Raw genomic sequence first — 27,030 nt, 5'->3', positions numbered from 1 at the left:
ATATTCCCTTATCAGTTTTGAGCGGTTTGGATTTTGAGGGGTTTAATTTTTTTATCACTTCTACTTTCTATCGATATCGTATTATCGTCGATTATGACGTCGTAAGCATGCTGATTAGAAGAACATTGGACAAGTGTCGTCTGCTCTCGTCAAGTTAAAACTTAAAAATTTCGAAAAAGTCGGAGACGTACTAATAAAGTTTTGGGTTGTTATAGATTTATTTGTCTTTGATGAACGTCATACTCCATGCTATATAGATGGTAAAAAAACTAAGAATACTAATAGAATGATTGTGGGAGCTATGCAAGAGTTAAACCTGTTCCTAATGTGTGACACTACTAGCATTTGTGTCATGTGATTGCCCTGTTGATGCATGGCAGTTTTGTACTATCACAATGTAACCTTTATCTTTTTTGCAGATTTGAGGAGAGCTAGCCATCGTCACTACACAGCATGCAAGTTTTCTTGTGCATGTGCTAACCTGTCACCAGCAAAAATCAAAGGATCTTCGCTTGGGTAATTATTTTGTTAACTTTAATAGACCTGTGACCTACTAGATGGATATTTTAACGTTTCATTACCTGCATCAATGCAGTGTATTACATGTACACGTTTCATTCTCCCATTTATTAACAGTTAGGCTTTACCCAGTGCCTCATTTCCAGCAACTTTTCCTGACTTGTTGTTTCTGTCAATAATTTTCGTAACCCAATTTCTATTTTTAATTAGATGAAAAAAATCCCATTGCACTGGAAATACTACCAATGTCGAGTTACGGATCTCTTTTTTTCCCCTTTCTTCAAATGTTCTCGTGTACGCCCATGTGAATGTGGGTGTATTCACGAGGATACCCTTTTTCCTCTTCCGCCTGGTGTGGGATTTAACTTTTCAGCGGATGGATGGAGCAACCGTGGATGCCTGGCTGGATTACCCAGGCAAGGTAGGACAAAATTGATCTCTATTTTTCCTTTTTGTCAATTTTGGGTGGTGTTGATTATAAATCGTACTCACGGAGTCTGTTTATTCCTGAGCTAGGCGTTTGAATCTATACTGTTTTCTCTCTCCGTTTTTTCTCATTAAGAGTTCACTTAAAATCTTGTTTTTCTGTGGGTAAATCATCACATACGAAAATGTTTGAACTTTAAACACTTCAAGCAAAGTGCAACAAGACAATTTTTTGACCAAGCCGCCACACCGGCACCTCCTCGTTGTTTGATTCGTATTAATTACCACTGCGATGCTAGACATCAGGTTCAACAATTAAACATGAAAACACGCTTTTCAAAATCCATTTAAAGGAGAATTTATTACTGCTGTTTGAATCTACTGCGTATCAATCACGGTAGATAACTGAGTCTTCCTTCGCCTTTTTGAGTTTTAACTAGCGTTATTTAAAATTGATTTTCACCCGAGGTCAATCTTGCGTATATTTTTACTTCAGCGGTCTTCTCAATTTTAGTTCAATTCTCTCAGTTGAGTCTATTTTTTAACGTTGGGCTCGGCTTTCAAGTGACGATCGAACAATGTATCTTTCTTGGGAATAACAAAGTTCTGTAATCAGCCCGAGGGTTGTTTATAAAATTTATTCGAAAATCAATTCGAAATCCGGTCAATCTGAACGGTTTTTGGGCTTCTATCTTTAACTTTAATAACATTTTGATGTCCAAGTCAATGAGCACGTCGTACTCGTGATGGTGCACTGGGTTTTTGGTATAATTTCTAAAGTAATTAACACCGTTGGTTAAATTTAGCGCTTAACAGGAGGGGGTTATTCACATCAAGGGTTGGCGATGACGATGTGCTTGTAAATGACATTAATTTTCTTGGACATTGTCTGGCGCTGTGTGGTTGCAGGTGGAAAAGAATGATTGAAAATTCAATTCTTTCAGAGTTTATATTTCATATTTTTTTCCGAGCAGAAACTTGAGCGACTCAATTACAACTTGTCTGGAATTAAAAAATGTGAAATCTTTTATCCTAGATGAGTAAAGTCTATATGAACTACGAAAATCCTTGTCAACTATCTTGTTTCATGAATCGAAATAGTTTAGGACCGTGATTTTTTCTTATCAAATATTCAGCTTGGATATTATATGGGTGGTGTTCTTTAAAAGGAATTTAAATCTGATTATAACAAATGAACTGATACTATTTCATCTTGCAATACTGCCGTCAATCCGCTTTGAAGTTATTTGCGGTACTGAAATGGTTTCCCCTCGAGGCTCTAGAGCAAATTTCACGAAAAATTATAAAAAGCGCCGAACAGATGAGTGTCGTACGCAAATTTGAAGGGAAGTGGTAATGGAAATACCGTGACACATGAGAACTTCTTTTAAAAAAACAGAAATTTTGGTTCATCGACAACGAAATTTGGTTTTTTGCCAAGAGAAAGGGGCGGTTTCATCTTCTATCCTGATTCACCCCAATCTTTTCTTTTTCTCGATTTTTCTTTACTCTTTCTCTTTTTTTATTGCGTCACAAAATTGTATCAAATCCACCTGAAATCACGCATAACAGTCAGTTGTGGTTTGTCAGGTTAAGCCTTTTTCTATGGCTTTATTTTTCTAAATTTTAACATGCAGTTCCGAAGTGCTTGTTTTTTTTTCTTACACTGGTACTTGACTGTTGCGGGTGATGGGCAGAGGTTTAATGTAGCCAAATATGCTATTGAGAACATTCAGCGCAATCCTCCATCTAAATTTTAATAAAAGTAGAATCTCTTAGTCCCGCTGAAGATTGAATAGTGGGTGGAATGTTTGTGCCTAAATCAGTACCCAATTAACAGAGCACCGTTTATCTGTCATTTACGTCTTTGTTGCCATCAGCCTGCCCTTCGTTCGGGAAATATTTACACCAAACATAACGGAGAAATCTTTCACTACACTGGTCGCCCGCACTTTGTAATGGGGAAGGGAATACTGATTTACATATAATATCACTGAAGTATTTTTTATTTTTTGTATCAAGCAGTTTTAAAATTTTATGCCATTTTTACCTTCCGGTTGCATGACAAATGTTGAACGAAGTTGGATCGGGCCGTTAAGTGTGATGATCCCAATTTGTTTTATATCGTCATAGTAATAGCCGATGCTTGTGACTTATTCCAGATTTAATGAGTGAACATTAATTTGTTAATTGCAATTGACAATCGTTTCTTGTTTATTCTCAACCTTCGCAGTTGCTTTCTGATGTTTCAAGCATGTTCGATTTGTCATTTTTGCTTCCGCCGCCTTTGCTACCGAAAGAGTTTAAATTCTGTGCTGTAACACAGTTTATTAAGAATTCCTTCTGCCTATACCACTCATTGTCGAGAAATCAATTGAAATCGTGCAGATTCTCAATTTCGGTTTCTCACATAAATTTGGGTTTGGCATTTGAATCTGACGGCAAAGTCGGCAAGGAATAATTACCGAAATGGATAAATTTAACTCTGTGTCATAGGCGTTTGTTTAGTGAAGACGAGAGACTTAATCGCTCAACCGCTGGCTTTAAAAATGTCGTCATAATGTTCGGCCAAAGCATTTAAAGTAATCAGATCTGTCTCGTTGTTGCTCAATCTATGAAGTTCATTTTTTTATTCCGCGAATCTACAAACGGAATAATTAATTCTTAGGATGTAACTCGCTAGCGACTTTCGTTTGCAGTTGCGCAACCGATACGATTCGTCCACAGTCGCGTTCTTTCCCCGTATTCATATCTTCGCTGTAATAATTGTCATTATTTCTCCTAGTTGTTCTATCGTCATATCTAGCGAAGCGTATTAAGCAGAGGGCGAGCCGTTAAGTGTGGTGATGCCCCAATTTGTTCCATATCGTCATAATAATAGCCGATGCTTGTGACTTATTCCAGATTTAATGAGTGAACATTCATTAGTTAAATGCATTTGACAATCATCTGTTGTTTAACTGACAAATTCGCTATTGCTCTTTGGTGATACGGGGTTTTTAATTTGTTGTTTTTCATTCCGACGACTTAGCTACCTATAGAGTTAATATTCTGTGCTGAAACACATTTAATTAAGACTTTTTTCCTGCCTACTTTTCATATTGCGATGATTCATTTTGGCTGGCTCTTGAATTTCCATAATTCTATGAGACCGATGGTAAATGTTGAGAAAGGCGCAGATTAGTAGAAGGAGGCAGAAGGAAAAGGCAAAGATTAAGAATTAAGAAAATATATTTGCCTCTTATAGGCGTTTGCTTTGTAAAGATGAGAGAAGTGATCGCTCAACCGCTGGCTGGAAAATGACGTCACAAATGTTGGGCCAAAGCATGGAAAGGAATCAAATCTGTCTTATTGTGTGTCAATCTATGAAGTTCATTCATTCATTTCGCGAAAGTACTACCGGAAACTCTTGGGATGAATCTCGTTAGCTTCTTTCGTGTGCAGTTGCGCGATCCGATGAAATGCGTCCACAGCTGTGTTATTTCCCCCTTATTCATATCTGCGCTGTAATAATTGCTATTATTTCTCCGAATTGTTTTATCGTTATATCTGGTCGCCGATGCTTGTAGCGATGTAGCGTATTCTAGTTTTGATGCGTGAACATTCATTAGTTAAATGCCATTGACAATCGTCTGTCGTTAATTCGCAATATTCTCAATTGCTTTATGGTGATTCGGGGATCATGAGTTTGTCATTGCCGCCGTCGCCTCTGTTAACTAGATGCTAATCATATTCTGTGCTGGAGATCAGTCAAAATTTATATGCCTTCTTTCTAATTCATCTTCTTTTTATAACACTTCTTTTTAACCATTTCTTTGTATATATTGCAAACGGATGGCAAAGTATCTTGTAAGAGATGAAGAAGGAAATAGGACCACTAATAATAAAGAAATGAAAATGTCTGATATGGGCGTCTATAGGTGACGATGGCAGATGTGAAGTCACAATCGCTAGCTCAAAAGTGACGCCATAAATGTATGGCTGATGCATTTAGAGGAATCATTTCTGTCTCAACATGTGACAATAATTAAAGTTCATGAATTCATCTTGCGACACTATTAACGAAATAATTGACTTTTCAGAGGAACTCGCTAGCGTCTCTCGTGAGTACCGTTCCTGCACAGCTGCTTCGTAGACTAATCAAATCATTCTGGGCTGCTGCTTTAAGGTAGAAACAAGTAGCAACTGAGTCATTTCTTAATCGTGAACAATGATGTTTTATTGACAAAGAATCCGATGCAATTGACCGTTTTCCATAACTATACTTTTCATTATAGTCAGTACTCAGTTCAGTTCTCAGTAGTCACTTGTCAGGTGTTCAGCAGGTACGATTTTCTGCGGCTTTATTTTTCTAAGTTATAAAATGCAGCTCCAAAGTGTTGGTTGTTTTTCTTACACTGGTACTTGACTCAGTTGACTGTTGCGGGTTGATGGGCGCGGCAGAGCTTTCGTGTAACAAAGTGTGGAGATCGACGGCGTGCCGTGCGTTTAAATTTTATGAAAAGTAGAATCGTTTTTTCCCGCTGAAATTTGAATAGTGGGTGGAATGTTAGTGAGCTGTCATCAGAACCGAATTAACCGACCAGCGTTTGTTTGCCATTTACCCCTCTGCTCGATGTTCCAGCTAACAAAAAACTTTTCGTTGTCGTATTCCGGGATTGTACCCTCATATCTCCCAGCCCGTCGTTCGTTCGGGACATTTCACACGACCCACCGGTTGGGTAATTGAGGTTGACTTAATTTTATATGCCAATTCAATTAGCAAAATTATCGGCAGTTCGAAAATGTTCTGTGGATGGACATTGCGTAACAATATACTCGATCCTTCTTTCCCGATTCTCTACTTTTTATTCGTTTTTATTCTTTATATTTTTCCCGACTGTTTCTTTCTTGCTTGCGTCTCTACTCCGTTTAATTTTTCGAACGTGAAATTTTAATTGCAGCAATTGCTGTATGCGAATTCTGTTGAAAATGCTGACAGCAGTGACTATTGTTTCCCTACGCTGGTGATTAATGGACGGAGTGTTCAGTTCAGTGTTCACGTGAAAAGATGTGCGTTTAGCCTACCTACACACCTCGTTTGGAGACATCTGTGAAAAGTGTCTTTTTCCGCTACTAAGCGAAGAGAGTTGATTAAATCTAGCAGTAATCGCTTTGTTTTATCGAAAATGCCCTTTTCCGTTTCTGAACTGCGGTGATCAAGGTGTCCGATAACGATTGCGAGACTAAATGTCCACTCAAGTCATCTGTTTGATCATTTGCCATAGTCTTGTCTTGTCAATTTAAAACCACCGTCAATAGTAAGTGAAAGAGAGTTTTTATTCTGCGCAGAGACAGTTAGGAGGTCATAAATTCTTGTCCAGATTGCAATGAAATAAGGAATCCGTTTTTTTTGGCTGTATTTCGGCGCCTTCATTGCGTTCGCTCTTTTGGGCTGGGCTCCTAGAGGACGACAAGAAATTATAAAACAATTAAAAATTTAACAAATATTTCAAGGTCCCTTGTGCTTGATTCTAAATGATGATGTTGCACAACAGCTGACTTGAACGGAATAGTAAAAATGGTATCCATTGCACTAAAAGTAATAAATTCTGAAAAACGGTTCTTCACAAATAAAGCTCGTGGAAATTTGTCGCCATATTAATAAGGGAAAGCTTTCTATTTTCACCAAATATAACGAAGACATCTTTTTACTGTACTGGTGCCCGCACTATTTAATAAGGACGGGAACTTGATTATTATAATCGAACTAATTTTTTTTTTCGTGTTTTACTTTTTTATTGTCTTTTTTTTTATCAAGCAGTTAAAAATTTTATGCCATTTCTATCTTCCGGTTACACAAAAAAAGTTGAACGAAGTTGGACCGTGGCAACAGGAGCGGCCCGTTTATTGTGATTATTTTATCCCCAAATTGTTCTATATCGTCATAGTAATTGACTAAATTCCCCATTCAATGCGTGAACATTCACTAGCTAAATTCATTTGACAATCATCAGTTGTTTACTCGTTTTATTCTCAGTTGCTTTCTGATGACTCAGGGACTTTCAATTCGTCATTTTTGCTTCCGCCGCTTTTGCTACCGAAAGATTTAATATTCTGTGCTAATGTACAGTTATACAAGGTTTTCTCCTGCCCACTTCCTATATATATGCTATATATAAACTGTCTGGTTGAAAGCAAACAACCCAACATTTGAAAATTTCAAGCTATACGAAATATTCATAATGGGGAGGGCAAGGATTCATTAGAATAATGGATGAATTTAATTGCGTGTAATGGGCGTTTGCATTGTGCAGATGACAGATTTGATAGCTCAATCGCTGGCTTGAAAATGTCGTTATAATTGTTGGGACAATGCTTTAAGAGAAATTAATCTGTCACGTTGTTATTCAATCGATGTAGTTCATTCAATTATATCACGTATCACGAAACGATCCATGGAGTAATTAATTGTTTAGATGAACTCGCTAGTGAATTTTTTGTGCGGTTACGCAATCCGATGTGATGCGTCCATGCGTCCACATCTGCGTTCTCTCCCATTCATATCAGGGCTAAAGTAATTGCTGAACATTTGGTTTAGGTCGTTACGGGACAGGATTGCAACTTTTTAAGGCCACGATTGGTCTGGAGTTTGTTATCTTTTTATTCTTGGGTGTGAAGACGGCTGATTGAATCGCCGATTTTGACACTTGTACTTGTTTGAGAATGTTGAACAAAGTTGATTAATGGCAAGAGGGGCGTGTCGTTCAATGTAATTTCTCAAAATTATTCTTTCGTCATATCTGTTCCCCGATGCTTGTTGTAGCGTATTCCAAAATTTGATGCGTGAACATTCACTGGTTAATTGCCATGGACAACCTCCTGTTGTTTATCCGCAATATTCGCAATTGTGTTTTGGTGATTCGGGGATCCCCAGTTTTTCATTGCCGCCGTCGCCTCTGCTACCCAGAGGTTATTCATATTCTGTGTTGTGGAGCACAGTAAAAATGTATTCCCTTCTCTCTTATCATTGGGAACATATATTCTTCTAACTTCTACTGCTAGACGTCTTTGATGGAAGTCGTCTCGACGTTAATGAAGATGTTGAAGATAACTCCAATGATGAAAGAAGAAGTATTTTGGATTTATTAAAAGCTGAGAAATAAAAATGTCTGAAATATAATCGTCTGTAGGTGATGTTGGCAAAGTGAAGTTGCAATCACTTCCTCTAAGATGACGTTCGTAAATGTTGAGGCAATGCATTTAGAAGAATCATTTCTGACACTTTGCGTGTCAATAAATAACGTTCATAGGTTTATCTCGCGATACTATTTCTCTTGGGGGTGGGGGGAAGGGAGCGAATGAAAACATGCCAGATCAAGCAGCTTTAAATTTGTTATGTGCCATTTTTACCTTCCGGTTACATGAAAACTTTTGAACGAAGTTGGATAGTGGCAGAGGGTGGGCTGATAGTGAGATTTTCTCCAATTTGCTCTATATCGTCATTGTAATCGCCGGTGCTTGTGACTTATTCCAGATTGAATGCGTGAACATTTATTTGTTAAATTCATTTGACAATGTTCTGTTGTGTACTCACAATATATGCAATTGCTCTCTGGTGACGCAGGGATTTCTTAAAAGTCGTTTTTGCTTTCTCCGCTTTTGCTACCGATACATTTATTATTCTGGGCTACAGCACAGTTTTTTAAGATATAATCTCCTGCCCACTTACGTTTGAAAATTTGAATGTCTGGTAAAACGGTGTTCCCGCCGTCTACCACGATTCTTCGGATCCTTGGAACTCTTCGACAACATGTTTGTAAAAGAATTTGATGGGCAGGGATTCGTCATCGTTAGTAATAGAAAAAATTAATTGCCTCTAATAGGCATTTGCATTATGAAGATGTCAGACGTGTTGGATCAATCGCTGGCTTGAAAATGTCGATATTTAATTTGGACCAATGCCATTAGAAGATTCATATCTGTCAAGTTGTGTTACAATCAATAGAGTTCATTCGTTAGTTTCGCGAAATTACCCATGGAGAAGCCCACTTGAAAGATTGCGATACAATGCGTCCACAGCTGCCTTCTTTCCTCCGATCCATAACTGCGCTTTAATAATTACCACTATTGAATATTCGAGTAATGGGACATGGTTTCAACTTGTCAAGGCCACGTATGGTGTCGAGTTTGTTATATTTTTATTCTTCGGTGTGAAGATGGCTGATTAATGATGACTGAAATTTTACTGACTCCCTGCCTCCCTGCCTGTCCTTCGTTGGGAACATTTAACACGACGCTATAGTTGAGGTTTACATAATTTAATATGCCAATTAAATTGTCAAAATTCTCGGCAGTCCGAAAATTTTCTATTGGTGGACATAATTAACGGTGTAGCGTAACAGTTTACTCCATCCCTGTCTCTCAACTTTCAACTTTTTTTTATGTCGATCTTTCCTGACTCTCCTTTTCTTTATTGCATCACAAAAATTTACCACGTCCACCGTGCATCAAATTCATTTCTCTTCTGAGTTGAATTTTCCTGAACGTGAAATTTCATTTGCGGCAACTTTATGCGAATTTTGTTTCTAAATGCTGACAGAGGTGACTGTTTCCCTGCACTAGTGCTATAAGTATTAGATCGCTGTGCGTGATGGACGCAGTGTTTAGTGTTGTTCACGTGAAAAGATGTGCTTTTAAAATGTTAGACGTTGCAGCGGTTCGGGAGCATCCTAGACTCGGTATAGTCCCGTTTAATGATGACACTGACCCACCTCGTTTGGGGACATCTGAGGAAAAAAATTCCATTCAGAACTTTTCCTTTTTTTTCCGGCGAGTTCGTTAAGAAAGTTGAATAAATCGAGCAGCAATCGCGTTGCCTTGTGGAAAATGCCCTTTTCTGTTTTTGAACTATGGATATTAATCAGTCCCGTAGCGATTACCAAATACAATTTCTACACAAGTTAACTGTCTGATTAATTTTCAAAGTCTATCTTGTGGATTTAATACCGCCGTCATTAGTCAGTGAGCTAAAGTTTTATTCTGCGCAGAGACAGTTGTTAAGATGTGAAATCTTGTTTTTGATTGCGATGATCGAGTGAACGGTGAATAGTGCACAACACATCATCACTTCAATCATCCTCAAATCCAAAATGTGGCAAGATAATCCGTAATGAATGAAAATTTTAAGAAATATTTAAAGGTCTCTAGTGTATGGTTATCACTGATGATGTTACGCAACACCTGTTTAGAACAGAACGCTGGGTAAGCTATGAAAACGCTCTAAAAGTAATGAATTCTGAAAAACGTTTGACAATAGCTCAAGCTCATGAATATTCGTCGCCATATTAATTCATTGATAATCTTCTGTTGATTATTCGCAATTGCTTATTGGTCTTTCGGGTATTTTCAGTTTGTCACTGTTGCTGCCCGCTTGTGTTACCGAGAGGCTATTGGTATTCTGTGCTGGAGCACAAATCAACTGCGTCTTTTCCTCCTGTAGAACCCGTTCTTGTGAAACTAAAGTTTACTTCCTGCTGATAGCTGATAGGTGTTTCCTTCATCAGTCATTCTTGATGTGTGGAAATTATTAGAAGAAGACGGGAATATTTAAGAAGTGTATAGGTCTGTCAAAATCGGTCAGAATTGAGAAATTTTAATGTCTGATAAAAGCGTCTTCAGGTGATGATGACAGAAGAGAAGTCGCAATCACTGGCTACAAAAATGACGTTTCACAAATGTTGGGCCAATGTATTTAGAGGAATCATTTCAATGCCTTAATACAACGAACTTGAATCACGGCAAGAGGAACGAGCTGTTTGGTGTGATTAGACCGCAAATTGTTCTATCGTCCTAATTAATAGTCGCCGATGTTTGTAGCGTAATCCAGATTTGATGCGTGAACATTCACTGGTTTAATGCAATTGGCAGTCATCTGTTGTTAACTCGTATTATTCTCAGTCGCTTTCTAGTGACTCGGGGATTCTCATTTCGTCATTTTTGGTACCGCCGCCTTTACTACCGTAAGATTTAATGTTCTGTGCTGAAGCACAGTCATTTAAGAATACTCCTGCCCTGATTATTTGGTCTGTGATCATCCGACGTCGCGGCACCCAGGAAAAGATCACGATATCCGAATTTTACTAGGTGCTTTGGGGGTCTATGATGAGGGCAAGAAATAATTGAATCAATTGATAAATTTAATCGAGTGTTGTAAGCGTCGGCATTGTGAAGATGAGAGATGTGATAGCTCAACCGCTGGATTGTAAATGGCGTCATAATTGTTGGGCCATTGCATTTAGAGGAATCGTATTTGACAATTTGTGTTACAAACAATGTAGTTCATTTATTTATATGGCGACACTGCTAACGAAATAATTTACTTTTCAGATGAACTCGCAAGCGTCTCTCGTGAATGCCGTGACTGCACAGCTGCTGGTACTTGAAGACTTGTCAAGGCCGTGTCAAGGCGTAAAGATGACTGATGATCGTAACTAAAAGCCTAATCAAATAATTCGTGACTGCTGTTGTAAGGTAGGAACAAGTAGTGCTAAATCATTTCCAATTCGTGAACAATGCTGTTCTATTTGCAGTGTATCCGATGCCATTTTGACCGATATCGTTATTTCCTTATTTGACGCGATTCAAATCTGTTAATGCAGATTTACTTTCGCGCCAAACATAAATTTGATAGGGAGATATTTAAAAATGGCTTGATATTAGTTGATATTAAGAGATTCAGATAATTCCATTAAAATTTAAAATGTATACTGGATCGATAATATTTAAAAAAAAAACAGAAATAGTATTAGATTTCAATTAAAACTTATTACCTCATCTTATTCCCTTATCGTTTTTGAGCAGTTTGGATTTTGAGGGGTATGATTCTTTTTTTATCTTCGAATTTCTATCGATATCGTATTATTGTAAGCATGCTGATTAGAAGCATAGAAGAACATTGGACAAGTGTCGTCTGCTCTCGTCTAGTTAAAACTTAAAAATTTCGAAAAAGTCGGAGACTAAAGTTTTGGGTTGTTACAGATTTATTTGTCTTTGATGAACGTCATACTCCATGCTATATAGATGGTAAATAAAACTAACAATACTAATAGAATGATTGTGGGAGCTATGCTTGTTTTTTTTTTCTTACACTGGTACTTGACGGTGGGTGATGGGCAGAGGTTTAATGTAGCCAAATATGCTATTGAAAACAGTCAGCACAATCCTCCATCTAAATTTTAATTAAAGTAGAATCGCTTAGTCCCGCTGAAGATTGAATAGTGGGTGGAATGTTTGTGCCTAAATCAGTACCCAATTAACAGAGCACCGTTCATCTGTCATTTACGTCTTTGTTGCCATCAGCTTGTCCTTCGTTCGGGACATATTTACACCAAACATAACGGAGAAATCTTTCACTACACTGGTCGCCCGCACTTTGTAATCCTGATTTACATATAATCGCACTGAAGTATTTTTTTTTTGTATCAAGCAGTTTTAAAATTTTATGCCATTTTTACCTTTCGGTTGCATGACAAATGTTGAACGAAGTTGGATCGGGCCATTAAGTGTGATGATCCCAATTTGTTTTATATCGTCATAGTAATAGCCGATGCTTGTGACTTATTCCAGATTTAATGAGTGAACATTAATTTGTTAACTGCAATTGACAATCGTTTCTTGTTTATTCTCAACCTTCGCAGTTGCTTTCTGATGTTTCAAGCATGTTCGATTTGTCATTATTGCTTCCGCCGCCTTTGCTACCGAAAGAGTTTAAATTCTGTGCTGTAACACAGTTTATTTAGAATTCCTTCTGCCTATACCACTCATTGTCGAGAATCAGTTCAAAACTGTGCATTGTCTCAATTTTGGTTTCTCACATAAATTCGAGATTTGGATCTGTGTCGGCAAGGAATAATTACCAAAATGGATAAATTTAACTGGGTGTTATGGGCGTTGGTATTGAGAAGATGAGAGATACGATCTCTCAACCGCTTACTCGAAAATGACGTCACCAATGTTGGGCCAAAGCTTGGGAACTAATTATATTTGTCTCGTTGTGTGTCAATCAACAAAGTTCATTCATTTATTCCGTGAATCTACAAACGGAATAATGAATTCTTAGGATGTAACTCGCTAGCGACTTTCGTGTGCAGTTGCAAATTTGCAATTCAATACGACTCGTCCACAGCCGCGTTCTTTCCCCGTTTTCATATCTGCGCTGTAATAATTGTCATTATTTCTCCGAGTTGTTCTATCGTCATATCTTGTCGCTGAAGCGTATTAAGCAGAGGGCGGGCCGTTAAGTGTGGTGATGCCCCAATTTGTTCCATATCGCCATAGTAATAGCCGATGCTTGTGACTTATTCCAGATTTAATGAGTGAACATTCATTAGTTAAATGCATTTGGCAATCATCTGTTGTTTAACTGAAAAATTCGCTATTGCTCTTTGGTGATACGGGGTTTTTAATTTGTTGTTTTTCATTCCGACGACTTAGCTACCTATAGAGTTAATATTCTGTGCTGAAACACATTTAATTAAGACTTTTTTCCTGCCTACTTTTCATATTGCGATGATTCATTTTTGCTGGCTCTTGAATTTCAATAATTCTTTGAGATCACCGATGGAAAACGGTTGATGAAGGCAAAGATTAAGAATTAAGTAAATGTATTTGCCTCTTCTAGGCGTTTGCTTTGTGTCGATGAGAGATGTTGATCGCTCAACCGCTGACTGGAAAATGACGTCACAAATGTTGGGCCAAAGCATGGAAAGGAATCAAATCTGTCTCTATGTGTGTCAATCTACGAAGTTCATTTATTCATTTCGCGAAAGTACCACCGGAAACTCTTGGGATGAAACTCGTTAGCTTCTTTCTTGTGCCGTTGCGCGATCCGATGACATGCGTCCACAGCTGTGTTATTTCCCCCTTATTCATATCTGCGCAGTAATAATAATTGCTATTATTTCTCCGAATTGTTTTATCGTTATATCTTGTCGCCGATTCTTGTAGTGATGTAGCGTATTCTAGTTTTGATGCGTGAACATTCATTAGTTAAATGCCATTGACAATCTTCTGTCGTTAATTCTCAATATTCTCAATTGCTTTGTGGTGATTCGGGGATCATCAGTATGTCATTGCCGCCGTCGCCTCTGTTAACTAGATGCTAATCATATTCTGTGCTGAAGCTCAGTCAAAATTGATGGGCCTTCATTCTAATTCATCTTTAGTCGCTAATACGTGTTTTGCCAATCTCTTTGTATGTATGACAAAGTATCTTGAAAGAGATCACGTTGATGAAGAAGCAAATAGGACCACTAATAATAAGAAAAATAAAAATGTCTGATATGGGCGTTTGTTGATGATGATGGCAGATGTGCAGTCACAGTTGCTGGCTCAAAAGTGACGCCATAAATGTAATGGCTGATGCAATTAGAGGAATCATTTCTGTTTCAATATGTGACGATAAATAAAGTTCATGGATTTATCTTGCGACACTGTTAACGAAATAATTGATTTTTGAGATGAACTCGCTAGCGTCTCTCGTGAGTACCGTTCCTGCACAGCTGCTTCGTAGACTAATCAAATCATTCTGGGCTGCTGCTTTAAGGTAGAAACAAGTAGCAACTGAGTCATTTCTTAATTGTGAATAATGATGTTTTATTGACAAAGAATCCGATGCAATTGACCGTTTTCCATAACTATAGTTTTCATTATAGACAGTACTCAGTTCAGTTCTCAGTAGTCACTTGTCAGGTGTTCAGCAGGTACGATTTTCTGCAGCTTTATTTTTCTAAGTTATAATATGCAGCTCCAAAGTGTTGGTTGTTTTTCTTACACTGGTACTTGACTCAGTTTATTGTTGTGGGTTGATGGGCGTGGCAGAGATTTCGTGTAACAAAATGTGGAGATCGACATCGTGCCGTGATGCTTTTAAATTTTAAGAAAAGTAGAATCGTTTTGTCCCGCTGAAATTTGAATAGTGGGTGAAATGTTAGTGAGCTGTCATCAGAACTGAATTAACCGACCAGCGTTTGTTTGCCATTTCTGCTTGATGTTCCAGCTCGTTGTAAAACTTTTCGTAGTCGTTTCCCGGGATTGTACTCTCATATCCCCCAGCCCGTCGTTCGTTCGGGACATTTCACACGACTCACCGGTTTGGTAATTGAGGTTTTCTTAATTTTATATGCCAATTCAATTAGCAAAATTATCGGCTGTTCGAAAATGTTCTGTGGATGGATATTGCGTAACAATTTACTCGATCCTTTTTTCCCGATTCTTTACTTTTTATTTTATTTTTTATTTTTCCCGACTGTTTTTTTTCTTACTTGCTTCTTTACTCCGTTTATTTTTTCGAACGTGAAATTTTGATTGCAGCAATTGCTGTATGCGAATTCTGTTGAAAATGTTGACAGCAGTGACTATTGTTTCCCTACGCTGGTGATTAATGGACGGAGTGTTCAGTGTTCACGTGAAAAGATGTGCGTTTAGCATCGTAGACACGGTTTAGCGTTTCGGGAATATTCTACCGACACACGTCGTTTGGAGACATCTGTTAAAAAAAATTCTATTCTTTTTTTCCGCGAATACGCGAAGAAAGTTGAATAAATCTAGCAGTAATCGCTTTGTCTTATCGAAAATACCCTTTTCCGTTTCTGAACTGCGGTGACCAAGGTGTCCGTCAACGATTGCGAGACTAAATGTCCACTCAAGTTACCTATTTGATCATTTGCCATAGTCTTATCTTGTCGATTTAAAACCACCGTCTATAGTTAGTGAGAGAGAGTAATTATTCTGCGCAGAGACAGTAATCTAGTCATAATTTCTTGTTCAGAATGCAATTTGGCGAGGAATATGTTCGCTCAATTTCGGCGCCTTCATTGCGTTCGCTCTTCTTGGTATAACTCCTAGAGGACGACAAGATATTATACAAACATTAAAAATTTAACAAATATTTCAAGGTCCCTTGTGCTTGATTCTAACTGATGATGTTGCACAACAGCTGACTTGAACATAACGGTAAACATGGTATCCAATGCGCTAAAAAGTAAATAAATTCTGAAAAACGGTTCTTCACAAATAAAGCTCGTGGAAATTCGCCGTCATATTAATAAGGGAAAGCTTTCTATTTTCACCAAATATAACGAAGACATCTTTTTACTGTACCGGTGCCCGCACTATTTGATAAGGACGGGAACTTGATTATTATAATCGAACTAATTTTTTTTTTCGTGTTTTATTTTTTTTTTGTCTTTTTTTTATCAAGCAGTTTAAAATTTTATGCCATTTCTATCTTTCGGTTACACAATAAATGTTGAACGAAGTTAGACCTTGGCAACAGGAGCGACCCGTTAAGTGTGATTATTTTATCCCCAAATGGTTCTATATCGTCATAGTAATTGACTAAATTCCCCATTCAATGCGTGAACATTCACTAGCTAAATTCATTTGACAATCATCAGTTGTTTACTCGTTTTATTCTCAGTTGCTTTCTGATGACTCAGGGACTTTCAATTCGTCATTTTTGCTTCCGCCGCTTTTGCTACCGAAAGATTTAATATTCTGTGCTAATGTACAGTTATACAAGGTTTAATCCTACCCACTTCCTATATATATGCTATATATAAACTGTCTGGTTGAAAGCAAACAACCCAAAATTTGAAAATTTCAGGCTATACGAAATATTCATAATGGGAGGGCAAGGATTCATTAGAATAATGGATGAATTTAATTGCGTGTAATAGGCGTTTGAATGGTGCAGATGACAGATGTGATAGCTCAATCGCTGGCTTGAAAATGTCGTTATAATTGTTGGGACAATGCTTTAAGAGAAATTAATCTGTCACGTTGTTATTCAATCGATGTAGTTCATTCATTTATATACCGTATCACGAAACGATCCATGGAGTAATTAATTTTTGAGATGAACTCGCTAGTGATTTTTTTGTGCGGTTACGCAATCCGATGTGATGCGTCCATGCGTCCACATCTGCGTTCTCTCCATTCATATCAGGGCTAAAGTAATTGCTGAACATTTGGTTTAGGTCGTTACGGGACAGGATTGCAACTTGGCAAGGCCACGATTGTTCTGGACTTTGTCATCTTTTTATTCTTGGGTGTGAAGACGGCTGATTGAATCGCCGATTTTGACACTTGTACTTGTTTGAGAAATGTTGAACAAAGTTGATTAATGGGAAGAGGGGCGTGTCGTTTAATGTAATTTCTCTAAATTATTCTTTCGTCATATCTGTTCCCCTATGCTTGTAGCGTATTCCAAAATTTGATGCGTGAACATTCACTGGTTAATTGCCATGGACAACCTCCTGTTGTTTATCCGCAATATTCGCAATTGCTTTTTGGTGATTCGGGGATCCCCAGTTTTTCATTGCCGCCATTGCTGCTACCCAGAGGTTATTCATATTCTGTGTTGTGGAGCACAGTAAAAATGTATTCCCTTCTCTCTCATCGATTGGAATCATTCTTCATTTAACTTTTACGGATAGAATAGACGTCTTTGATGGAAGTCGTTCTAATGGTAATGAAGTTCTATGAAGAAACATCACTGATGAAGAATTCATTGGGACTAATTGACAGTTGCCGAAAATAAAAATGTCTGAAATATAATCGTCTGTAGGCGATGATGGCTAATGTGTAGTCGCAATCACTTCTTCTAAAATGATGTTCGTAAATGGTGAGGTAATGCACTTAGAAGAATCATTTCTGACACTTTGTGTGGCAATAAATAACGTTCATAGGTTTATCTCGCGATACTATTTCTCTTGGGGGTGGGGGGAGGGGAGCGAATGACGGCATGCCGGATCAAGCAGCTTTAAATTTGTTTTGTGCCACTTTTACCTTCCGGTTACATGAAAACTTTTGAACGAAGTTGGATAGTGGCAGAGGGTGGGCTGATTTTCTCCAATTTGCTCTATATCGTCATTGTAATCGCCGGTGCTTGTGACTTATTCCAAATTGAATGCGTGAACATTTACTGGTTAAATTCATTTGACAATCTTCTGTTGTTTACTCACAATAAATGCAATTGCTCTCTGGTGACGCAGGGATTTCTTAAAAGTCGTTTTTGCTTTCTCCGCTTTTGCTACCGATACATTTATTATTCTGGGCTACAGCACAGTTTTTTAAGATAAGATATAATCTCCTGCCCACTTACGTTTGAAAATTTGAATGTCTGGTAAACCGGTGTTCCCGCCGTCTGCCATGATTCTTTGGATCATTGGAATTCTTCGACAACATGTTTGTAAAAGAATTTGATGGGCAGGGATTTGTCATCGTTAGTAATAGAAAAAATTAATTGCGTCTAATAGGCGTTTGCATTATGAAGATGGCAGATGTGATAGATCAATCGCTGGCTTGAAAATGTCAATATTTAATTAGGACCAATGCAATTAGAAGATTCAAATCTGTCACGTTGTGTTACAATCAATAGAGTTCATTCGTTAGTTTCTAGAAATTACCCATGGAGTAACACACTTTTAAGATGAACTCGCTACCGTACCGGTAGCGACTCTTGTGTGGTTTCGCAATCCGAGACAATGCGTCCACAGCTGCCTTCTTTCCCCCGATCCATAACTGCACTTTAATAATTACCACTATTGAATATTCGGGTAATGGGACATGGTTTCAACTTGTCAAGGCCACGTATGGTGTCGAGTTTGTTATATTTTTATTCTTCGGTGTGAAGATGGCTGATTGAATGATGACTGAAATTTTACTGACTCCCTGCCTGTCCTTCGCTGGGAACATTTAACACGACGCTAGTTGAGGTTTACATAATTTAATATGCCAATTAAATTGTCGAAATTCTCGGCAGTCCGAAAATTTTCTATTGGTGGACATAATTAACGATGTAGCGTAACAATTTACTCCATCCCTGTCCCTCAACTTTCAATTTTTTTTGTGTCGATCTTTCCTGACTCTCCATTTCTTTATTGCATCACACAAATTTACCACGTCCACCGTGCATCAAATTCATTTCTCTTCTGAGTTGAATTTTCCCTGAACGTGAAATTTCATTTGCGGCAATTTTATGCGAATTTTGTTTTTAAATGCTGACAGAGGTGACTGTTTCCCTGCACTAGTGCTATTAGTATTAGATCGCTGTGCGTGATGGACGCAGTGTTTGTTAGTGTTGTTCACGTGAAAAGATGTGCTTTTAAAATGTTAGACGTTGCAGCGGTTCGGGAGCATCCTAGACTCGTATAGTCCCGTTCGGTCCCGTTTAATGATGACACTGACCCACCTCGTTTGGGGACATCTGAGGAAAAAAATTCCATTCAGAACTTTTCCTTTTTTTTTCGGCGATTTCGTTAAGAAAGTTGAATAAATCGAGCAGCAATCGCGTTGTCTTGTCGAAAATGCCCTTTTCTGTTTTTGAACTATGTACATTAATCAGTCCCGTAGCGATTACCAAATACAATTTCTACACAAGTAAACTGTCTGATTATTTTTTCAAAGTCTATCTTGTGGATTTATTACCACCGTCATTAGTCAGTGAGCTAAAGTTTTATTCTGCGCAGAGACAGTTATTAAGATGTGAAATCTTGTTTTGGATTGCGATGATCGAGTGAACGGTGAACTAGTGCACAAGAAAAGAACATCGTCACTCATCAGGTTCATCACCTCAATCAACAAAATCCAAAATGTGGCAAGATAATCAATCCGTAATGAATGAAAATTTTAAGAAATATTGAAAGGGTTCTAGTGTATGGTTATCACTGATGATGTTACGCAACACATGTTTAGAACAGAACGCTGGGTAAGCTATGAAAACGCTCTAAAAGTAATGAAATCTGAAAAACGTTTGACAATAGCTCAAGCTCGTGAATATTCGTCGCCATATTAATTAGGGAAAGATTGTTAAACACAACGGAAAAATCTTTTACTGCACTGGCACTTTGCAATTTCCTAATTTATAAATAATGGAAGCATTTTTATTTTTTGGATTAAGCAGTATAAACAAATATTCAGATTCTTTGCTATTTTTCGGCTATTTTTACATTCAGGTTTCATGAAAAATGAACCAATGAACCAAATGAAAGTTGGATCGTGGCAGAGAGCGGGCCGTTAAGTGTGAATATCGCAAAGTTGTTCTATATCGTCATAGTAGGCTAATTCATTTCTCTCTCTTTTTATTCTTGGGTGTGAAGACGGCTGATTGAATCGCCGATTTTGACACTTGTACTTGTTTAATATAATTTCTCAAAATTATTCTTTCGTCATATCTGTTTCCCGATGCTTGTAGCGTATTCCAAAATTTGATGCGTGAACATTCACTGGTTAAATGCCATTGACAATCTTCTGTTGTTTATCCGCAATATTCGCAATTGCTTTTTGGTGATTCGGGGATCCCCAGTTTTTCATTTCCGCCGTCGCCTCTGCTACCCAGAGGTTATTCATATTCTGTGTTGTGGAGCACAGTAAAATTGTATTCCCTTCTCTCTCATCAATTGGAGTAATTCATCATTTAACTTTTACGGAAAGACATCTATGATGGTAGTCGTTCCAACGTTAATGAAGTTTGTTGGTGAAACTGGCAGAAACTTCAATGATGAAGAGATAGTTGGGACTTTAAAAGCTAAGAAATAAAAATGTCTGAAATATAATCGTCTGTAGGTGATGATGACAAAGTGAAGTTGTAATCACTTCCTCTTAAATGACGTTCGTAAATGTTGAGGCAATGCATTTAGAAGAATCATTTCTGACACTTTGCGTGTCAATAAATAACGTTCATACATTTATTTCGCGATACTATTTCTCTTGGGGGGGGGGGGGGAGCGAATTACGACATGCCGGATCAAGCAGCTTTAAATTTGTTTTGTGCCATGTTTACCTTCCGGTTACATGAAAACTTTTGAACGAAGTTGGATAGTGGCAGAGGGTGGGCGGTGAGCTGATGGTGAGATTTTCCCCAAATTGTTCTATATCGTCATTGTAATCACCGATGCTTGTGACTTATTCCAGATTCAATGCGTGAACATTTACTGGTTAAATTCATTTGACAATCTTCTGTTGTTTACTCACAATAAATGAAATTGTTTTCTGGCGATTCAGGGATTCTCAATTCGTCGTTTTTGCTTTCTCCGCTTTTGCTACCGATACATTTATTGTTCTGTGTTAAAGCACAGTAATCAAGATTTTCTCCTGCCCACTTTCGTTTAAATACGAGAGTCTGGGAAACGGCGGGAAGTTTTTCCGCCTACAATTACCACTACTCGGACTTCCGGATATTTTTTACGAGATTAGATTTGTAAGAAAATGCCGGTGGGCAAGAGAAACGTTCTTTACTTGTTAGAAAATTAATTGCGTCTAATAGGCGTGTGCATTATGAAAATGAGAGTTGTGATATTTCAACCGCTGGCTTGTAAATGGCGTCACCAATGTTGGGCTATTGCATTTAGAGGGAAAATATCTGACACGTTGTGTTGGAACTAATGTAGTTCATTTATTTATTTGACGAAACTACCCATGGAATAATTAATTTTTGAGATGAACTAGGCTAGCGACTTTCGTGTGCGGTTACGCAATGCGATACAATGCTTCCATATCTGCGTTCTCTCCCCCAGTTCATGTCAGCGCTAAAATAATTGTTGAACAGTTGGGTTACGGTACATGATTACAACTTCCCAAGGCCACGATTGGTCTGGTGTTTGTTATTATTTTATTATTCGGTGTAAAGATGGCTGATGAAATCGTCGATTTTAACACTTTCAGACTAAAGAAATCATTTTTTGAGAAGTGCTGAACTAAGTTAAATTATGGCAACAGGGGCTAACAACTGTTTAAAGAGTTATTTTCCTTATAACAGTTCATAGATTCATCTGGCGACACTGCTAATGAATTAATTGCATTTTTAGATGAACTCGCTAGCATCTCTCGTGAATGGCGTGACTGCACAGCTGCTGGTACTTGAAGACTTGTCACGGCGTAAATATGACTGATCGAAGCCCAATCAAATAATTCGTGACTGCTGTTTTAAAAGGTAGGAACAAATAGTGCTAAATGATTTCCACTTCGTGAACAATGCTGTTCTATTTACAGTATCCGATGCCATTGACCGTTTTCCTCATTTCTTTTTTTGACGCGATTCAAATCTGTTAATGCAGATTTACTTTCGTGCTAAAAATATTGATAGGGAGATATTTAAAAATGGCTTGATATTAGGTGATATAAAGAGATCCAGATATTTTCATTAAAATGTTAAACGTATACTTTAATCGTGTTCTCCCTTTTTAAATTCAGTTTCCTGTGGAGTTAAATTATGCATACTCAATATCGATATATTGTGTGGTTAATTAGTTGTGTCGTCTGCTTTTTTTCACAGTTTCGAAACAGCAAAGACGAAGTTTCAGAGAGTTTCAGAAATTATATTTATTGAAGACTGAACGGATCTGGTTAGTAAACGACTAAACGTTACGTGGCTGCCCTTACGGAAAAATCTCATTAAAACTCATAAAGAAATACATGAGAATAACCTTAATTCTCATTCATTTTGTCGTGATATTTTGGTGAGATTAACAGCAAAATATCATTTATTTGATGACTTTTGATGAGAATTTGGGACATTTTCAAGTTTAAAATAAGCCGTTAATCATTAATTTCATGTGAACAAAGTGAGAATTATGTTATTTCTCATCTAAATATAAATGATTAGTCGCGTAAATATAATGATTTCTGACTGAGGGTTTACTGTAATCTCGCTTAATTTCTCTTTTTCCACAAAAATGTTAATGATTTTCTCACTAAAATTTGAATGAGAATTTGAGCGCTTTTTAATGAAATTTTAATTATATAAATTGAAAAAAGAATTGCCCTGACCACGAATCGAACCTCGACTTCCAGGGTGGCTTGCCAATCTGCTAACCATTACGCCACCAATTGATATTAAAATTGAAACTTTTTAACTTATAAATTAATAAATTGGTTAGTTTAGTGATATAACAACAGGGTTATGGGACTTAGAATAATTTACACAAAAAACACATACCAGAGTCAAACAGAAATTACACTAAAATTTACTTAGCGCGTGAAAAAACTTAGTAAAAATTTCTATGATGCGTTTTGACATACCATATAATCAATTGGTTAGTTTAGTTAGATAAAAGCCAGATTTCGGGACTTAGAATAATTCACACACAAAAAAACACACCAGAGTAAAATAGAACTTTCACTCAAATTTACTTAGCGCGTTAAAAAAAATAGTTATCCCAGCCTATCTTGTGATTATAAAAACATCGTGTAATTTTTGTGAGAATTAGATAGCTACCATATATTTACGTATTTACGCTTCGTAGACTAATCAAATCATTCTGGGCTGCTGCTTTAAGGTAGAAACAAGTAGCAACTGAGTCATTTCTTAATTGTGAATAATGATGTTTTATTGACAAAGAATCCGATGCAATTGACCGTTTTCCATAACTATAGTTTTCATTATAGACAGTACTCAGTTCAGTTCTCAGTAGTCACTTGTCAGGTGTTCAGCAGGTACGATTTTCTGCAGCTTTATTTTTCTAAGTTATAATATGCAGCTCCAAAGTGTTGGTTGTTTTTCTTACACTGGTACTTGACTCAGTTTATTGTTGTGGGTTGATGGGCGTGGCAGAGATTGTCCTCACAATAAATGCAATTGCTCTCTGGTGACGCAGGGATTTCTTAAAAGTCGTTTTTGCTTTCTCCGCTTTTGCTACCGATACATTTATTATTCTGGGCTACAGCACAGTTTTTTAAGATAAGATATAATCTCCTGCCCACTTACGTTTGAAAATTTGAATGTCTGGTAAACCGGTGTTCCCGCCGTCTGCCATGATTCTTTGGATCATTGGAATTCTTCGACAACATGTTTGTAAAAGAATTTGATGGGCAGGGATTTGTCATCGTTAGTAATAGAAAAAATTAATTGCGTCTAATAGGCGTTTGCATTATGAAGATGGCAGATGTGATAGATCAATCGCTGGCTTGAAAATGTCAATATTTAATTAGGACCAATGCAATTAGAAGATTCAAATCTGTCACGTTGTGTTACAATCAATAGAGTTCATTCGTTAGTTTCTAGAAATTACCCATGGAGTAACACACTTTTAAGATGAACTCGCTACCGTACCGGTAGCGACTCTTGTGTGGTTTCGCAATCCGAGACAATGCGTCCACAGCTGCCTTCTTTCCCCCGATCCATAACTGCACTTTAATAATTACCACTATTGAATATTCGGGTAATGGGACATGGGACATGGTTTCAACTTGTCAAGGCCACGTATGGTGTCGAGTTTGTTATATTTTTATTCTTCGGTGTGAAGATGGCTGATTGAATGATGACTGAAATTTTACTGACTCCCTGCCTGTCCTTCGCTGGGAACATTTAACACGACGCTAGTTGAGGTTTACATAATTTAATATGCCAATTAAATTGTCGAAATTCTCGGCAGTCCGAAAATTTTCTATTGGTGGACATAATTAACGATGTAGCGTAACAATTTACTCCATCCCTGTCCCTCAACTTTCAATTTTTTTTGTGTCGATCTTTCCTGACTCTCCATTTCTTTATTGCATCACACAAATTTACCACGTCCACCGTGCATCAAATTCATTTCTCTTCTGAGTTGAATTTTCCCTGAACGTGAAATTTCATTTGCGGCAATTTTATGCGAATTTTGTTTTTAAATGCTGACAGAGGTGACTGTTTCCCTGCACTAGTGCTATTAGTATTAGATCGCTGTGCGTGATGGACGCAGTGTTTGTTAGTGTTGTTCACGTGAAAAGATGTGCTTTTAAAATGTTAGACGTTGCAGCGGTTCGGGAGCATCCTAGACTCGTATAGTCCCGTTCGGTCCCGTTTAATGATGACACTGACCCACCTCGTTTGGGGACATCTGAGGAAAAAAATTCCATTCAGAACTTTTCCTTTTTTTTTCGGCGATTTCGTTAAGAAAGTTGAATAAATCGAGCAGCAATCGCGTTGTCTTGTCGAAAATGCCCTTTTCTGTTTTTGAACTATGTACATTAATCAGTCCCGTAGCGATTACCAAATACAATTTCTACACAAGTAAACTGTCTGATTATTTTTTCAAAGTCTATCTTGTGGATTTATTACCACCGTCATTAGTCAGTGAGCTAAAGTTTTATTCTGCGCAGAGACAGTTATTAAGATGTGAAATCTTGTTTTGGATTGCGATGATCGAGTGAACGGTGAACTAGTGCACAAGAAAAGAACATCGTCACTCATCAGGTTCATCACCTCAATCAACAAAATCCAAAATGTGGCAAGATAATCAATCCGTAATGAATGAAAATTTTAAGAAATATTGAAAGGGTTCTAGTGTATGGTTATCACTGATGATGTTACGCAACACATGTTTAGAACAGAACGCTGGGTAAGCTATGAAAACGCTCTAAAAGTAATGAAATCTGAAAAACGTTTGACAATAGCTCAAGCTCGTGAATATTCGTCGCCATATTAATTAGGGAAAGATTGTTAAACACAACGGAAAAATCTTTTACTGCACTGGCACTTTGCAATTTCCTAATTTATAAATAATGGAAGCATTTTTATTTTTTGGATTAAGCAGTATAAACAAATATTCAGATTCTTTGCTATTTTTCGGCTATTTTTACATTCAGGTTTCATGAAAAATGAACCAATGAACCAAATGAAAGTTGGATCGTGGCAGAGAGCGGGCCGTTAAGTGTGAATATCGCAAAGTTGTTCTATATCGTCATAGTAGGCTAATTCATTTCTCTCTCTTTTTATTCTTGGGTGTGAAGACGGCTGATTGAATCGCCGATTTTGACACTTGTACTTGTTTAATATAATTTCTCAAAATTATTCTTTCGTCATATCTGTTTCCCGATGCTTGTAGCGTATTCCAAAATTTGATGCGTGAACATTCACTGGTTAAATGCCATTGACAATCTTCTGTTGTTTATCCGCAATATTCGCAATTGCTTTTTGGTGATTCGGGGATCCCCAGTTTTTCATTTCCGCCGTCGCCTCTGCTACCCAGAGGTTATTCATATTCTGTGTTGTGGAGCACAGTAAAATTGTATTCCCTTCTCTCTCATCAATTGGAGTAATTCATCATTTAACTTTTACGGAAAGACATCTATGATGGTAGTCGTTCCAACGTTAATGAAGTTTGTTGGTGAAACTGGCAGAAACTTCAATGATGAAGAGATAGTTGGGACTTTAAAAGCTAAGAAATAAAAATGTCTGAAATATAATCGTCTGTAGGTGATGATGACAAAGTGAAGTTGTAATCACTTCCTCTTAAATGACGTTCGTAAATGTTGAGGCAATGCATTTAGAAGAATCATTTCTGACACTTTGCGTGTCAATAAATAACGTTCATACATTTATTTCGCGATACTATTTCTCTTGGGGGGGGGGGGGAGCGAATTACGACATGCCGGATCAAGCAGCTTTAAATTTGTTTTGTGCCATGTTTACCTTCCGGTTACATGAAAACTTTTGAACGAAGTTGGATAGTGGCAGAGGGTGGGCGGTGAGCTGATGGTGAGATTTTCCCCAAATTGTTCTATATCGTCATTGTAATCACCGATGCTTGTGACTTATTCCAGATTCAATGCGTGAACATTTACTGGTTAAATTCATTTGACAATCTTCTGTTGTTTACTCACAATAAATGAAATTGTTTTCTGGCGATTCAGGGATTCTCAATTCGTCGTTTTTGCTTTCTCCGCTTTTGCTACCGATACATTTATTGTTCTGTGTTAAAGCACAGTAATCAAGATTTTCTCCTGCCCACTTTCGTTTAAATACGAGAGTCTGGGAAACGGCGGGAAGTTTTTCCGCCTACAATTACCACTACTCGGACTTCCGGATATTTTTTACGAGATTAGATTTGTAAGAAAATGCCGGTGGGCAAGAGAAACGTTCTTTACTTGTTAGAAAATTAATTGCGTCTAATAGGCGTGTGCATTATGAAAATGAGAGTTGTGATATTTCAACCGCTGGCTTGTAAATGACGTCACCAATGTTGGGCTATTGCATTTAGAGGGAAAATATCTGACACGTTGTGTTGGAACTAATGTAGTTCATTTATTTATTTGACGAAACTACCCATGGAATAATTAATTTTT

General features: G+C 37.5%; 1 long non-coding RNA gene across 1 annotated transcript; it reads left to right on the top strand.

The window, feature by feature from the left end:
* Nucleotides 1-446: 446 nt before the first annotated feature.
* Nucleotides 447-22,342, top strand: LOC124337441. The gene is made up of 4 exons (XR_006917368.1): nt 447-516; nt 730-940; nt 21,795-21,919; nt 22,262-22,342. It is a non-coding gene; the product is annotated as an uncharacterized LOC124337441 (long non-coding RNA).
* Nucleotides 22,343-27,030: the final 4,688 nt, after the last annotated feature.

This window comes from Daphnia pulicaria, chromosome 4, assembly GCF_021234035.1.
Source record: "Daphnia pulicaria isolate SC F1-1A chromosome 4, SC_F0-13Bv2, whole genome shotgun sequence".
NCBI lineage: Eukaryota > Metazoa > Arthropoda > Branchiopoda > Diplostraca > Daphniidae > Daphnia > Daphnia pulicaria.
The sequence above is the reverse complement of the archived record's forward strand: the minus strand, read 5'-3'. Positions and strand labels throughout refer to the sequence as shown.